The 18190-nt window shown below is 40.1% G+C and overlaps 1 long non-coding RNA gene and 1 other non-coding gene across 2 annotated transcripts; one reads left to right on the top strand and one right to left on the bottom strand.

Moving 5' to 3' along the window:
• Window positions 1-317: 317 nt before the first annotated feature.
• TRNAE-UUC (transfer RNA glutamic acid (anticodon UUC)) lies at window positions 318-390 on the top strand. The gene has a single exon. It is a non-coding gene; the product is annotated as a tRNA-Glu (tRNA).
• Window positions 391-1943: 1553 nt separating this feature from the next.
• On the bottom strand, window positions 1944-17412 carry LOC133260543 (uncharacterized). Its single transcript, XR_009740852.1, has 3 exons — window positions 16648-17412; window positions 10036-12339; window positions 1944-5223 (listed from the first exon to the last, which is right to left on the bottom strand). It is a non-coding gene; the product is annotated as an uncharacterized LOC133260543 (long non-coding RNA).
• Window positions 17413-18190: the final 778 nt, after the last annotated feature.

Genomic DNA, 18190 nt, shown 5'->3' with positions numbered 1-18190 from the left:
AACTTTGTCAAAAGCCATAAAGCTGAAAGGGTTTTTCACAGGTTTAAAAGAAAAATCTCTCCATGTAGATGGCCACCATTTCACAACATAATGTCAGCATGTACCAAATCCTTTTCAAAATGAGGATATCTGCCACTTCAGCCTGCTCCACTTTTAGAACTTATTTGAAAGATATACCTTGGATGTATAGAAAGGATTATCATGTCAGTTTAATTCATCATGATGAACTATTGAAGAAATAGTAAAAGAAATATTAAAATTCAATTTTAACCATATGGTGAATTATTATGCATCCATTAAAAGCAGTCATGGGGAATTCCCTGGTGGTCCAGTGGTTAGGACTCCACACTTTCACTGCCGAGGGCCCAGGTTCAATCCCTGACCAGGGAACTAAGATCCTGCAAGCCATGCAGTAAGGCAAAAAAATATATATATATATATAGTCATAGAAAAATAAATTGCAAGAAGCAGGCTTTTCATAGAAGAGGAAAAATTCATGGCCTATAAGCTCATTTCATTAAGAATGACAAAAAAGCAAACCAAGATTTCAACAAGATGTGATTCTATACCTATGAGTTTAGCAAAATTCAGAAGTTTAACGAGATCAAGCTGTGGATCAATGGCTGGTAAAGGTGTAAAATAGCACAACCACTTTGGAAAATTGTTTGGCATCATCTTGACAAGTTGAACTCTCACATACCTTCCAACCCAGTAAATGCATTTCTGACTCTGCATCCCAAAGAAATGTTTTCACTTGGCACTTGAATACCAGAGGCATATATAAGATCAGAGCAGTGTCTGCAATAACAACAACAATGAAAAACTAGCAACAACCCAAGTGGCCACCAACAGGAAAATAAATCAATAACTTGTGCATATCCACACAATGCAACGTGATAATGGCAGAGAAATGAACCACTGCTATACATATTGTGGATAAATAATAAACATTATGTTGAGAAGGGAGAGGTAAGTGACAGAAGGCTATGTGCCATTCACACAGTGCACAAAACAAGCAAAGACAAACGATAGGGCTTTTAAACAGATACAGGCGCGTGTGCGTGCTAAGTCGCCTCAGTTGTGTCTGACTCTTTGTGACCCCATGGACTGTAGCTCTGAGGCTTCTCTCTGCATGCAATTCTCCAGGCAAGGATACTGGAGTGGGTTGTCATGACCTTCTCCAGGGGTTCTTCCCGACCCAGGGATCCAACCCATGTCTTATGTCTCCTGCATTGGCAGATGGTTCTTTACCACTAGCGTCACCTGGGAAATCCAAACAGATACACATTAGAACTAAAGCCATGTTCCATTTAAAATGGTGGGCCTGAGGATGAGAGGTAGGAGATTCAGGAAGGGGAAAGTAGATACAACTTTTTGGTAATATCCTATTCTTGAATTAGGTGGAGGATACACAGTATTCATTATATTTTTATGCTTGAGAACTAACATCAAACTTACATGTAATCTTTTGAATATATCATTTTTTCTTATTACAAGACATTCTGGAGTCAAGTGGGTTCACTTTTGAGAGCAGCCAGAGGAGGATTGTTTGACGTGCCATAACCAAAGAGTTAACTCTGTTGGCAATACTGAGAGAAGAAGACTATTTTGGATGAATTTCCAATTCTACAGAAACATCTTTATCTGTTTCTTCTAACCTGTTTCTGCTTATTTTGTAAGTTTTGCTTCTCAAAAAAAAAAAATTCTTGCCAAGCAATTAATGCCATGTAAGATACTTCCTGCCAAGTCCTCTGTGAGTAACACTTCTGAGCAGCTGAATAGCATCCTAGCATGGTGGTAACAAGCCCATGTTCCCAAGTCCAACCGCCTAGTCCCAAAGGCCACCCTGCCATGTACCTGAGGTACGTCACTTACTTTCAGTCTCACTTTGTCATCTTTAAAATGAGCATGATAATAAGAGTCCTACCATACTTCACCGATGTGATAATTAAATATTTGTGTAATAAAATGCTTGACAACTGATATTCAGTAAGGAAATTCTCATTTCTGGCAATATGGCACACTAGTACCCAGAACAACACTCCTGATAAAAAGAAATTTTATAATGTGCTGTATAAAATATTTTAATTTTTTAAATGCACCCTTAAACCAACAAGAAAATAAAACAACTTATATCCTGATTTTGGTCTCTAGAACCCTTTCCCATGAAAAGAGATCAGGATTCCTTGGAGAAACACCTGGTTCCAGGGGGAACCAGGAAGGATACAAAGGGAAGGAAGGAATCAGGAAGGATACAAAGTAAGCCTGTCACATTTTTGTAGCGCTTGAAACAAGGAAAACTTTCAAAGATTAATGGAATCATAACAAAAAGACATAGAGGTAAGTCTAAGGGGATCTTAAGGGCCTAATAGTGATAATATAGGAATCAAAAAGTAATTATTATAGTTTAATGGCACACATTGACTATATTAAAACCAAAAATTCCAGTGTATTAAAAAAAGATATAACTGGAGGGAGGAGGAACTCATTTACCACCGTCTAAAGAAGTTATTAAACCAAATTCTTACTGTGAAAATTGGTAAAGGGGAAGAATTAAACTTTTACCCTGGTTTTCTAGTATAAAATATATTTCAGTAGAGCCAAATGGCTCTATTTTACAGGGAAAAAAAATGCCAGCTAATAAGTACAGAAGGAATAAGAGTACTAATTAAAAATCTTCATTTCACAGCCTCAATAAAATTTTTTATTTTTTTTCAACAAATGAATGAATTAACTGCTGACCGATCCAACCAATCCATTCTAAAGGAGGCCAGCCCTGGGTGTTCTTTGGAAGGAATGATGCTAAAGCTGAAACTCCAGTACTTTGGCCACCTCATGCAAAGAGTTGACTCATTGGAAAAGACTCTGATGCTGGGAGGGATTGGGGGCAGGAGGAGAAGGGGACGACAGAGGATGAGATGGCTGGATGGCATCACGACTCGATGGACATGAGTTTGAGTGAACTCCGGGAGATGGTGATGGACAGGGAGGCCTGGCGTGCTGCAATTCATGGGGTCACAAAGAGTCAGACACAACTGAGCGACTGAACTGAACTGAATGGAGGTTAAAAGCATTAGGAAAAAGGTTGATAAGGAACTAAACAGTTATATAGTGCTAAAGGAACATCACTTAGAGAATTCCCTGGAGATGCTGTGGTTAGGACTCCTTGCTTTCACTGCACAGGGCCCAGGTTCAATCCCTGGTGGGGGAACTAAGATCCCTCAAGCTGTGCAGTATGAACAGAAAGAAAGAAAGAAAGAAAGGAACATCACAGAGACTCTTCCTGGTTAAGGAATGTCACTGTGCACTCAAGAGATCAGCCTGCTGTCCCTCCAACATCCATGTCTCTGATGATATGGATACAAAGCTCACAACAATTCTTCTGACATAAGCAAGCCACAAAATGTTCACTTCATACCAAGAATAGCTTCCATCTCAAGAACCATTTTCTTTGCTCATTCACAAGAAGGAACTTCTCATTTGTTAAATTTTTTTCAGGAGAGTGTAGCAATTCAGTTACATCTCCATTTCTAATTCTCATTCTCTTGTCATTTCTGCCACATCTGCAGTTACTTCCTCCCCTGAAGTCTTGAACCTCTCAAAGTCATCCATGAGGGTGGGAGCCAGTTTCTTCCAAACTCCTGTTAATGTTGATATCCTCTTCCCATGAATATTCATGAATATTCTTAATAGTATCTAGAATGGTGAATCCTTTCCAGGATGATTTCAATTTACTTTGCCCAGATCCACCCACTATCTACTGCAACTATAGCTTTTTGAAAAACAGAGTTCTTAAATAGGAGTTAAAAGTCAAAAGTACTACTCCATCCATGGGCTGAAGAATGGATGTTTTGTTATGATAACATGGCATGAAAACATTAACTTCATTGTACATTCTATTAGCGCTCTTGGGTGACCAGGTGCATTGCCAATATGCAGGAATATTTGGAAAGCAATCTTTTTTTCTGAATATTAGTTCTCAACAATTGGCTTAAAATATTCAAGTAAACCCATGTTGTATACAGATATGCTTTCATCCAGGCTTTGTTGTTCCATTTATATAGAGTACAGGCAGGGTGATTGAACATAATTCTTAAGGATTATGGACTTTCATAATGGTACATGAGCATTGGTTTCACCTTAAAGTCACCAGTTGCATTAGCCCCTAACAGAGTCAGCCTGTCCTTTGAAGCTTTGAAGGCAGGCACTGACTTTTCCTCTATAGCCATAAAAGTCCTACCTGACCTCTTCTTCCAGTTTAAGGCTTTTTTTTTTTTTTTCATCTACGTTGAAAATCTGTTGTTTAGTGTGGCCACTTCTGTGAGTTATCCCAGTTAGATCTTTTGGTTAACTCACTATAGCTTCTACATCAGCACTTGCTGCTTCACCTTGCCCTCCGATGTCATAGAGATGGCTTCTTTCCTTAAAATTCACGAATCAACTTCTGCTATCTTCAAACTTCTTCTGCAGCCTCCTTACCTCAATCACACTTCACCAAAATGAAGAGAGTTAGGCTCTTGCTCTGGATTAGGCTTTGGCTTGGGAGAATGTTGTAGCTGACTTGACCCTCTATCCAGACCGCTCAGACTTTTCTCCATGTCAGTAATAAGGCTATTTCACTTTCTCAACATTCGTGTGTTCACTGGAATAGCACTTTTAGTTTCCTTCAAGAACTTTTCCTTTGCATTCACAACTTGACTGGTACAAAACACACATCTTTTGGCCTATCTTGGTTTTCAATATGCCTTCCTCACTAAATCATTTTTAGCTTGTGATTTAAAGTGAGAGACGTGCAATGATTCCTTTCACCGGAACACTTAGAGGGCACTGTAGGGTTATTTATAGGTTTATTTATTTATTTCTGTTGGCTGTGCTGGATCTTTCTTGTTACCTGGGCTTCTCTCTAGTTGCAGTGATCAGAGTGTACTCTCCAGTTGCAATGTGCAGGCTTCTCGTTGCCGTGACTTCTCTTGTTGCAGAACACTGGCTCTCGGGCACTCGGGCTTCAGTAGTGTGGCTCTCCAGCTCCAGAGCACAGGTTCAAAAGATGTGGTGCACAGGCCTAGTTGCTCTGGGGCATGTGGGATCTTCCGGGACCAGGGATCTAACGCGTGTCTCCTGGATTGGCAGGCGGATTCTTTACCACCAAGCCGCCAGGGAAACCCTATAGGATTATTAATTGACTTAATTTCAGTGTTGCTGTATCACAGAGAACAGGGAGGCCTGAGGAGAGGGAGAAAGATGAGGAACAGCTGGTCAGTGGAACAGTCAAAACACACACAACACTTATCAATTAAGTGTGCTGTCTTATATTGCATACTTCATGGTACCCTAAAACAATTCCAATAGTAACATCAAAGACCACTGATCACAGATCACCATAACAAATATAAATCATAATGAAAAAGTTAGAAATACTGTAAGAATTACCAAAATGTGACACAGAGACACAAAGTGAACAAAGTCAATTGGAAAACAGCACCAATAGAAGTGCCCAAAGGAGGGTTGCTATAAAGCTTCAATTCGTAAAAAAAAATGCAGTATCTGCAAAGTTCAATAAAATGAAGTGCAAGGATGTCCTTGATGGTCCAGTGGTTAAGAATCTGCCTGCCAGTGTAGAAGACATGGGTTCAGTGCCTGGTCCAGGAGATCCTACATGCCACATGGCAACTAAGCCCATGCACCACAACTACCGAGCCTGTACTCTACAGAGTCCACAAGCTGCAGCTACTGAAGCCCACGTGCCTAGAACGCATGCTCTATGACAAGAGACGCCACTGCAAGGAGAAGCCTGTGAACTCAAACAAAGAATAGCCCCAGCTTGCTGCAACTAAAGAAAGCCCGTGTGCAGGCAAGGAGACCCAGCATAGGCAAAAACAAATAAATAAAATGAAGTGTAATAAAACAATGTATGCCTATATATCTTTATGATGGAATACTATTCATCAAAAAAAAAAGAAATGAACTCCTGTTACACTCATCATGGATGACTCAAAAACGTTATACTGGGTGAAACAGCACAGTCTATATAATTCCATTCATATGAGACCTGGAAAAGGAAACTCTCATTTATAATGACAGAGAACAGACCATTGGATTGCCAGAGCACTGAAGGACACCGACCAAAAAGAAAACAAGGAACTTTGTGAGGAGGGTGGGTAATGGAAATATTTTATATCTTGGTTATAGTATCGGTCACACAAATGCATATAGTTAATCAAAGCTCCTCAAACTGTATACTTGAAATGGATGTATTTTACATAAATTATTTCTCAATAAAGTTGGTTTAAAAATACTAGCAAACTGAATTCACCATTGAAAAAAAAAATTCATTCAAAACAAAGCAAGAAGATTCTCAAGACCAAGTTAGTTGTGGTATGTGAGTAAAAATTAGCTTCAGTTCAGTTCAGTCGTTCAGTTGTGTCTGACTCTTTGTGACCCCATGAATCACAGCACGCCAGGCCTCCCTGTCCATTACCAACTCCCTAAGTTTACTCAAACTCATGCCCATCGAGTCAGTGATGCCATCCAGCCATCTCATCCTCTGTCGTCCCCTTCTCCTCCTGCCCTCAATCCCTCCCAGCATCAGAATCTTTTTCAATGAGTCAACTCTTTGCATGAGGTGGCCAAAGTACTGGAGTTTCAGCTTCAGCATCAGTCCTTCCAATGAACACCCAGGACTGATCTCCTTTAGAATGGACTGGTTGGATCTCCTTGCAGTCCAAGGGACTCTCAAGAGTCTTCTCCAACACCACAGTTCAAAAGCATCAATTCTTTGGCGCTCAACTTTCTTCACAGTCCAACTCTCACATCCATACATGACCATAGGAAAAACCATAGCCTTGACTAGACGGACCTTTGTTGGCGAAGTAATGTCTCTGCTTTTGAATATGCTATCTAGGTTGGTCATAACTTTCCTTCCAAGGAGTAAGTGTCTTTTAATTTCATGGCTGCAATCACCATCTGCAGTGATTTTGGAGCCCAGAAAAATAAAGTCTGACACTGTTTCCACTGTTTCCCCATCTATTTACCATGAAGTGGTGGGACCGGATGCCATGATCTTCATTTTCTGAATGTTGAGCTTTAAGCCAACTTTTTCACTCTCCTCTTTCATTTTCATCAAGAGGCTTTTTAGCTCCTTTTCACTTTCTGCCATAAGGGTGGTGTCATCTGCATATCTGAAGTTATTGATATTTCTTCCAGAAATCTTGATTCCAGCTTGTGCTTCTTCCAGTCCAGCATTTCTTATGATGTACTCTGCATAGAAGTTAAATAAGCAGGGTGACAATATACAGCCTTGACATACTCCTTTTCCTATTTTGAACCAGTCTGTTGTTCCATGTCCAGTTCTAACTGTTGCTTCCTGACCTGCATATAGGTTTCTCAAGAGGCAGGTCAGGTGGTCTGGTATTTGCATCTCTTTCAGAACTTTCCACAGTTTATTGTGGTCCACACAGTCAAAGGCTTTGGCATAGTCAATAAAGCAGAAGTAGATGTTTTTCTGGAACTCTCTTGCTTTATCGATGATCCAGCAGATGTTGGCAATTTGATCTCTGGTTCCTCTGCCTTTTCTAAAACCAGTTTGAACATCTGGAAGTTCACGGTTCACATATTGCTGAAGCCTGACTTGGAGAATTTTGAGCATTACTTTACTAGTGTGTGAGATGAGTGCAATTATGCGGTAGTTTGAGCATTCTTTGCCATTGTCTTTCTTTAGGATTGGACTGAAAACCGACCTTTTCCAGTCCTGTGGCCACTGCTGAGTTTTCCAAATTTGCTGGTATATTGCACTTTCACAGCATCATCTAGTGTTAGTTGAACAATTAAAGTCATTTACCATATTAACAAATTAAAGGAGAAGATATATGATTATCTATAGAGAGGTCACAATAAAATTCAACAATCATTCAGTGTTTTTGGCCACACCACATGGCTTGCAGGATCTTGGTTCCCCAGTCAGGGATCGAAATCAGGTCCTGGTGGTGAAAGCGCAAAGTCCTGACCACTGGACACCAGGGAATTCCAAACAATCATTCATAATTTTTTTTAAGTTTGGTGACCTAGGAACAAAAGGGAGCATCTTTATTCTGATAAAGTGGATTCACAAAAAACCAACAGGAAGTTTTTAGTTAGTATTAGCCATAAATATACATGTGGGGGCTACCATTTTATAGTTAATGTAATTTGCTCTATAATTCAATAAGCATTATTGGACCTACCAAATTCCAGATCCAGAGTTCAAGGAAATATAATTTATAGATCCTGACTTCAGGGATAGAAAAAAATCTGGTGATGGAGTCTTAAGCAAAGTCATTTAAGAAACATCCTCATTTGGAGTGAGATTTAAACATATTCACTTGATTTATATTTTTAAATTAAAGTGTAATTGACTTACAATATTATATACAATATATTATATATATTCAATTGTTCCACATAGTGATTTGATAGTTTTTACACAACAAAATGACAGCATGAGAAGTCTCATTACCATCTGTCACCACAGAAGTTATCACATTACTGACTATGCTATACATTACATCCCTGAGACTTATTTAAAATACATCCAGAAATTTTATTTGATCCTCCCAGAGAAACATGCACAAAAATGAATCAACACATCCACACAAAACTTATTCATTTTAAATGCAAAGCAACATGTGATTAATACCAAATGGTGATGACCAATATTTATCTTGTGCCAGGCAGTAGAATGAATCCGAGCTACAACAATGAACCAGAGTTAGGAGGTTTTATTTAATGAAATCATGTCATGCTTCAGGGATTCAGTTTGTCATACAGGAGAGGTAAAATTGTCTTCTTAATTATATTTTATTCTCTACATTTTGTGTTTATCACTCAAGATTTGTATTATTGAATAGGTTTTCCACAATGCACAGTCTCATGAAAAATTCAGTAGTTCATTAAAAGCTGAGAATTTTCACATCAAAATTTCTGATTTGGGATATAAAATATATTATTTATAGAGATGCATAAAATTGTTTTCTCAGAAGAATATTCAGAAGAGGGAAACAGAATCAGTTGATTTTGTCACAAAATGGGGAGAGACTGGCTAAACATGCACCAGCCTCTCATTCCAGAACATGACCTAAAATGAGTTTAAGGAAATTGTCAGCTGCGGTCAGTTGTGAACAATCACATTGTTAATCACTCAGCGTCTCTCTCCTTTGAGTCTCTTCTCTGTTCAAAAAAGCATGATCTCTGGGCCCCAAGCATTTTGCATTTATCTTTCCTTCTGGCTTCTGCTTTGCAACACTAGGCTGAAATTGCTCTCTGTAAGATCGCCAGTGGGGGCATCCCTGGTGGCTCAGACTGGGAACCTGCCTGCAATGCAGAAGACCCGGGTTCAATCCCTGGGTTGGGAAGATTCGCTGGAGAAGGGAACAGTTACCCACACTCCAGTATTCTTGCCTGGAGAATCCCATGGACAGAGCCTGGAGGGCTACAGTCCATGGGGTCGCAAAGAGTCAGACACGACTGAGCAACTAACAGACACACACAAGATCACCAGCAGCACCCTAGCTAGCCAGTGGTCTCTTTTCAGCCTAACCTCTGGCTAATTTCATAGCTGGCTCCCCTTTTGTTACGCCTTTCCTCACTTAGTGATACCTTCCCAGGTCTCTCTCTGGTTCTTCAAATATTCAGCTCAGGTTCTTCTCTCCCAGAGGGAATCTCAGGGACCCTGTGGCTTCAGCTACATTGGACAATGATGGTTCCCACCCCTAACCCCCAACTTTCTCCTGCTTCTGTTCCAAGAAATGCCACCTCTGAATGCCCAAAACGGAAGGCACTCTTTCTCACCAAACCCCTTCTTTCGCCTATGCCTCACCATGGTTAATATGGCAGCGCATCTGAGTGCCAAGGCTCTGGGCTCAGAATCCACGGCGACATTTCCATCTCCCTTACCACCAACAGATCCAAGGGCTCTCAAGTTCTGCCAGGTGGGCTCCTGAGCGTAACTAAGTCTGGGTGCTCCTCTTCTTCCACTGTTTCTTTTTCTTTTTCTTTACTTACTTCTTTGGCTGTACCGGGTCTTGGTTGTGGCACACAGGATCTTTTGTGGCACACGGACACAGGCTCCAGATCATTCAGGATCAGTAGTTGCAACATTGGCTTGGTTACACCACAGCCTGTGGGATGCTAGTTCCCTGATCAGGGATCGAACCCACATCCCCTGCAGTGCAAAGCAGATTCTTAACCACTGGATCACCAGGGAAGTCTCCACTGTTTCCATTAAGCCTCCATCCTCTTACCCAGACTGCTTGCCTAGACTGCAGCTGCTGGTCAGCCTGCCCCCAGCTTCTTGGCTTCAACCCCTTCTGCCTCCAGAAAGACCTTTTAATACAATAATCTGAGTACCTTCTTGGTGCAATGGGCAGCACATTAGTCTCATAATGCAATCATCTCTTCTTGTTACTTCACTGCTTTGCTTGAATCTCTCAATGCTTCTCTAATGACAGCAGGTTAAAGTACAAATTCCATAGTTTAAAATATGAGGCTTAAAAAACCTGGATTCCACCTCTTTTTCAGCTTCGCTTCATGCTTTTGTCCTCCACACGTCACCCCCACATGAAATACAAATGCACATCTACCTCTGCCACCCCATTATGGTGCTGCTGCTACTGCTGCTAAGTCGCTTCAGTTGTGTCCGACTCTGTGCGACCCCATAGACGGCAGCCCACCAGCCTCCCCAGTCCCTGGGATTCTCCAGGCAAGAACACTGGAGTGGGTTGCCATTTCCTTCTCCAATGCATGAAAGTGAAAAAATAAAGTGAAGTCACTCAGTGGTGTCCGACTCCTAGCGACCCCATGGACTGCAGCCCACCAGGCCCCTGCATCCATGGGATTTTCCAGGCAAGAGTACTGGAGTGGGTTGCCATTGCCTTCTCCCGCCCCATTATGCTAGGCCACACTGAACTCTGTGATACTCCCCAAAGTCAGCTTTCTCCTTCACGCCTCAAGCGCTCTTCCCTAACATCCAGGGTTGCTAGATTTAGCAAATAAAAACCTAGGCTACCCAGATAGATTCGAATTGTCCTATATGTCTAAGTATTTCACATAAACCATGTTAACAATTTCACCTTTGTACTCATCTTTATATCACCTATGATAGGTAATATTGTCTACCTCATACCAGTCAGAATGGCCATCATTAAAAAGTCTACAAATAACAAATACTAGAGAGTGTGTGAAGAAAAGGGAATCCTCCTACACCATTGGTGGGAAAGTAAGTTGGTGCAGCCACTATGGAAAACAGAATGGAAGTTCTACAGAAAACAGAATTACTGTAAGATCCAGCAATCCCATTCCTAAGCATAAACCTGGACAAAACTATAATGTAAAAAGATATATGCACCCCTATATTCACAGCAGCTCTACTCACAATAGCCAAGACATGGAAATGACCTAAATATCCATCGGCAGATAAATGGATAAAAAAGGTGTGGTACGTATATACAACGGAATTCTACTCAGCGATAAAAAAAAAGAATGAAATAATGCCATTTGCAGCAACATGGATACAACTAGAGATTATCATACTATGTGAAGTAAATCAGAAAGAGAAAGACAAATGCCATGTGATATTGCTTATATGTGGAATCTAAAATGTAGCACAAATGAACTTATCTACAAAACAGAAGCAGACTCACAGACACAGAGAACAGATTTGTGGTTGCCAAAGCGGAGAGGGTGAGGGAGAGGGATGGAATGAGAGTTTGGGGTTGGTAGAGGCAAACTATTACATTTAGATGGATAAACAGCAAGGTCCTACTGTATAGCATAGGAAACCATATACAATCTCCTGGGATAGACCATAATGGAAAAGAATATGAAAAAAGAATGTATATATGTGTATAACTGAGTCATTTTGCTGAACAGCAGAAATTAGCACAACAGTGTAAATCAACTATACTTCAGTAAAAAAAAATAAAGAAAAAGATAAATAATGTTACTAAAATTCATTTTATAGACAAGGAAGCTAAGGCATAGACAAGTTACAGAACTTGGCCAAGGTTGTATAGTAAGTGAGGAGCACCAGAATTTAAACCCAAATAGTCTCACAGCAGATTCCATGCGATTAATCTTTCTACTTTGACAGCTGCTTCTGTCTGCACGGTGGAGGTGGTTTATGTCTGCATGGCGGTGATTTAGTCATTCAATCGTGTCCAGCTCTTCCAACTCCATGGACTGTAGCCCACCAGGTTCCTCTGTCCATGGGATTTCCCAGACAAGAATGCTGGAATGGGTTGCCATTTCCTTCTCCATCTGTTGGTATAGTACTTTGCAATTCTCTTTTTTCTTGTCCTTGTGTGATATCTTAGGAAAAGATAAAATATGACCAAGACTCATGCACCACTGTACACAAGAAATACAACACTTAAATAAAGCTGAAACCCCCCAGCTGCATTCCCTTCCCCTGGTAAACATCATGTTTAGTTGGTCCTGATCCTCACAATTTGTGTATATGTTGTTTACAAAATATAATATTATTTTGTATTTTTAACATTTGGTCATGTGGTATATATGCATCAGTAATTTGCATTTTTCTCTCCTATTGTATTTTTGGGACTTAGCTGTGTTGACACATATAGTCTTATTCATTAATTTTCACTGCTGCATAATTTTTCATTGAATGACTATATCACAACTTATTCATTCTCTTATTAATGGATATTGTTGCCAATTCTGGGTTGTTTTTTTTTCTTGCTTTGGCTTTTATTTTATTTTGTTTGTATGAGTGTTTGGTTGATTCTGATTGCTTTGGTTTTTATTGACTAGCAACAAAAGCTTTTATAAACTTCTTGCACATAGCTCCTTAGGCAAGAATTTCTCTTTAGTAAGTACTTAAGAAAGGAATTTCTCTTAAGAGTGAGTATGTGCATTATTATATTGGAAGTCCTAGCTAACAGAGGGAAACAAGAAAAAGAAAAGCCACAGGGAATAAAAAGGAAGAAACTAAAAAGCCAGTATTTACAGTCAATCTAGCTGACTATACAGAAAATAGAAAATTTAATAAGAGAGTTCAACAAAAATGGCTAGCTCGGTCATATCCCACCCTTTGCCACCCCATGGACTATACAGTCCATGGAATTCTCCAGGAAAGAATACTGGAGTGGGTAGCCAGTCCCTTCTCCAGGGGATCTTCCCAACCCAGGGATTGAACACAAGTCTCCCACATTACAGGCAGATTCTTTACCCACTGAGCCACCAGGGAAGCCCAAGAATACTGGAATGTGTAGCCTATCCCTTCTCCAGGGAGTCTTCCTGACCCAGGAATCAAACTGGGGTCTCCTGTGTTGCAGGTGGATTCTTTACTGGCTGAGCTACCAGGCAAGCCCAAAATTTAATAAAAGAGTTCAACAAAAATGGCTAGATATTAGCTCAATGTTTTAAAATTTATTATATTATTATCCTATAGCCAAAAATAATTAGAAATATAAATTTTAAGAATAGGAATAAATTTTACAAAAGATGTATAGGGCCTTTAGTGAAGAAAATCATAAAAATTACACGATGCATGTATAGCTAAATAAATAGATATACTTCCCTGGTTGTTCAGTGTTAAAGAACTCACCTGCCAATGAAGGAGATGAGGGTCCGATTCTTGAGTTGGGAAGATCCCCTGGAGAAGGAAATGGCAACCCACTCCAGTATCCTTGCCTGGGAAATCTCAGGGACAGAGGGCCCTGGAGGGCTACAGTCCATGGGATTGCAAAGAGTTGGACACCACTTAGCTACTGAGCATGAGCATGAAATAGATTCACAATATTCATGAATAGAAAGACTCAATAGTATAACATTAGCTTTCCTCAAAGTAATCTGTGAATTCATTGCAATTCCAATCATACTTGCAACAGATCTGGGAGAAAACTTGTGCAGTGCATTTATTCAACAAAGAATGGTATATCTGAAGTATATAAAGAGCCACACAAAATAGACATAGTGTTGTAAGTAAATTATACTTCAAAATTAAATAAACAAACAAACTTATAGAAAAACTGATTAGATCTGTGGTTACCAGAGGGAAGGGGGAGATGCATGAAGGCAGTCAAAAGGTACAAACATCTAGGTATGATGCAAACAGGTACTAGGGATGTAATACACAACATGATATAGAATTAACACTGCTGTATGTTATCTAAGAAAGCTGCTAAGAGAGTAGATTTTAAGAGTTCTCATCACAAGGGGAAAAAATTTGTATGTGTGTGAGATAATGGATGTTTACTAAACTTATTGTAACAATCATTTCATGATGTACATAAGTCAGATCATTATGCTGTACACCCTAAAAAGTGCTGAATGTCAATTATATCTCAATAAAACTGGGGAAATTTCTAATTAAAAAAAAAGAATCACACAAGACAAAGTAAATAAACAAACAAAATCTTAGGAATATAGACAGTATATGTGGTGGTTTAAAATCTGCTCCCAGATTCTGTCTATATTTCCTTCAAAAAGTAGAGCTAATTTCCTTCTCCTTGAGTGTGAGTTGAGTTTGATAATGCATTTCAAACAAAAAGAATAAAGTGGGAATGAAGGGAGGCTTGTGTGTTATTTCCATGACTAGGTCATAAAAGGCATCACGATTTCTCTGTTATCTCTTGGGTTACCTGATTTGGAAGATGCTAACCACTGTATCAGAACTGGACGTGGAACAACAGACTGGTTCCAAATAGGAAAAGGAGTATGTCAAGGCTGTATATTGTCACCCTGCTTATTTAACTTCTATGCAGAGTACATCATGAGAAATGCTGGACTGGAAGAAGCACAAGCTGGAATCAAGATTTCTGGGAGAAATATCAATAACCTCAGATATGCAGATGACACCACCCTTATGGCAGAAAGTGAAGAGGAGCTAAAAAGCCTCTTGATGAAAGTGAAAGTGGCGAGTGAAAAAGTTGGCTTAAAGCTCAACATTCAGAAAATGAAGATCATGGCATCCGGTCCCACCACTTCATGGTAAATAGATGGGGAAACAGTAGAAACAGTGTCAGACTTTATTTTTCTGGGCTCCAAAATCACTACAGATGGTGACTGTAGCCATGAAATTATAAGACGCTTACTCCTTGGAAGGAAAGTTATGACCAAACTAGACAGCATATTCAAAAGCAGAGACATTACTTTGCCAACAAAGGTCCGTCTAGTTAAGGCTATGGTTTTTCCTGTGGTCATGTATGGATGTGAGAGTTGGACTGTGAAGGAGGCTGAGCGCCGAAGAATTGATGCTTTTGAACTGTGGTGTTAGAGAAGACTCTTGGGAGTCCCTTGGACTGCAAGGAGATCCAACCAATCCATTCTGAAGGAGATCAGCCCTGGGATTTCTTTGGAGGGAATGATGCTGAAGCTGAAACTCCAGTACTTTGGCCACCTCATGCGAAGAGTTGACTCATTGGAAAAGACTCTGATGCTGGGAAGGATTGGGGGCAGGAGGAGAAGGGTACCGAAGAGGATGAGATGGCTGGATGGCATCACTGACTCAATGGACGTGAGTCTCAGTGAACTCCAGGAGTTGGTAATGGACAGGGAGGCCTGGAGTGCTGCGATTCATGGGGTCGCAAAGAGTTGGACATGCCTGAGCGACTGTATTGAACTGAACTGAACCACTGAGTCATGAGGACAATCAAGCAGCCCTAGGGAATGGTCCATGTGGCAAGGAAGTGAGGCATCCATCCAATAGCCATATGTGTGACCCATATTGAAAGCAGATTCTGCAGCCCCAGTCAAATTTTCAGATGACCACACTCCCAGATGACGTCTTAACTGCAACTTTATGAGAGATCTTGACACAGAACAACATAGCTAAGCTACGCCCAGAATTTTGACACTCAGAAATTATGAGTTAATAAATTTTTGCTCTCTTAAGCTGCTGTATCTAGTAGTAATAAGTTGTGTAGTAATAGATAACTAGTACATGAAGTTATATAGTAACAGCATAGTGACTACAAACCCAAACACCGAGTCAAACTGTCTAGATTCAAATTCTGGCTTCACTGCTGACTAATTATGTGACTGTGGGAAGTGACTAGCCATCTAACTACCTCAGTTTACTCATCTGTAAAGTGGAGACAATGCCAGCATGCCACACAGGACTACTGTGAGGATTAAGTGAGTTGATGCAATAAAGCATCTGGAAGAATATCTGGCACACAGGAAGCATTCAAGAAGTGTTAGCTGCTGGTATCAATTTACAAAAGAGTAAATCTGAATGTAAATTGGATAACCAACCTCATTAGGAAAACAAAGTAAAATCACCATGAGACTTCCTTGTTCTGCATAGAGTTAGCAAAAAGCATACTCAGCCTGAGTGATGGTAATTGGGCATCTTCACCGTAGGATAATTTACCAAGATGTCTTTCTCTGGTGTGAACACATTTTTTGTGAGCATGTTATACTTCAATTCAAAATTTTAAATTAATAAATAACACAATACACACACAAAGCCAATACTCTCCCTCACTCTACCCTTACCCCCAGAAATGCTCTGTTAATATGGGCGAATATTGGCAAAGATATGGAATACAAGAACTCTCACATCTTACTGGTGGAAGTAGAAATTGGTATAGCTATTTTAGAGAGCAATTTGGCAATACTAGCAAAGCTGAAAATTTACAAGTAAGGTTTTACCTGAGTGATAGGATACAGGCTTTCACTATCCATTTTTCTGTATCTTCTTTAAACTTTCATTCCTGTCAAGATGTCAAAGTGGGGGAGAAGGAAAATATTCAACCCAGCCATAAAATTCTGTGACCTGGACCCATTTATATTCTTAAAAAGCCTAACATAACAGAGAGGAATGGTTATTGTGCTGCCAGCCTCCAGGACAGCATGTAAAACACGCCTGGCATGCTGAACACTTTGTTATGGGCCTCTGAAAAGGAGAATTCCTAGATAAAACAGTAATCAGGGATTTTTTAAAAAGCAGAAGGACTCAAAACCTGAAAAGAAATTAAGAATGAGTTGTATTAGGGGCAGGAAAGAGAGTAGAAAAAGAGGTTGTCTTATAAGTAATTCAGTATTTAAAACAATTTTTTTAATTGTGGTGAAACATATATAAAATTAGCCTTTCTAACAGTTTCTTAAGTGTACAGTTCAATGCCACTAATTATATTCATAACGTTGTGCAACCGTCACTACTATCTATTTCCAAAACTATCCATCACCCCAAACAGAAACTCTTAAACATTAACCATTAAATAATAAATTTTCCTTGCTTCTCTCCACAGCCTCTAGAAACCTCTGTTCTACACTCTGTATCTATGAATTTAATTACTCTAGGTACCTCACATAAGTGGAATCATGAATTATTTGTCCTTTTGTGTCCAACTTATTTCACTTAGCACATTATTTTTAAGGTTCACCCATGTGTAGGCAATGGCAGCCCACTCCAGTACTTTTGCCTGGAAAATCCCATGGGCGGAGGAGCCTGGTAGGCTGCAGTCTCTGGGGTCGCAAAGAGTCAGACATGACTGAAGCGACTTAGCAGCAGCTTGTGTTCAAAGGCAAGCTCAGAATTCCTCCTAATGGTTAAATAATATTTCACCTGTGAAGTGAAGTTGCTCAGTCGTGTGCGACTCTTTGCAGTCCAATGGACTGTAGCTTACCAGGCTCCTCCTTCCATGTGATTTTCTAGGCAAGAGTACTGGAGTGGCCTGCCATTTCCTTCTTCAGGGGATCTTCCCGACCCGGGGATCAAACCTGGGTCTCCCATGTTGCAGGCAGACGCTTTACCCTCTGAGCCACCAGGAAGCCCAGCAGGCCACATTTCGTTTATTCTAGTGAGAACATACTGTATAACACAGGGAGCTCAGCTCAGTGCTCATCTATCGATGGACACTTGGGTTGTTTACACCTTTGGGCTATCATGAATAATGGTGTGATAAACATTGGTGGACAAGTGTCTGCTTGAGTCACCTGAAGTAAAGTTGGTCATGAGTTCCACCTAGGGGTGGATGTTGAAGACGGGTGAGCCTATGAGGTGCTCAGGGGTCAAGGACAGACTCAACTTTATTCATTCAGTTGGTCAGTCTTGGAACAACTAGTTATCAAACACCACAATGCAAGAAACTGAGGTTCAAAAGTGGGGGAAATCAAACACTGTTCCCTCCTCTCAAAGACTTTATTCTCTAGGTACTAAACAAAAAAAGATGATTTAAGAGTGAAAAGTAGA

Source organism: Bos javanicus, chromosome 14 (genome assembly GCF_032452875.1).
Source record: "Bos javanicus breed banteng chromosome 14, ARS-OSU_banteng_1.0, whole genome shotgun sequence".
Lineage (NCBI taxonomy): Eukaryota > Metazoa > Chordata > Mammalia > Artiodactyla > Bovidae > Bos > Bos javanicus.
This window is presented reverse-complemented; position numbering and strand designations above follow the sequence as displayed.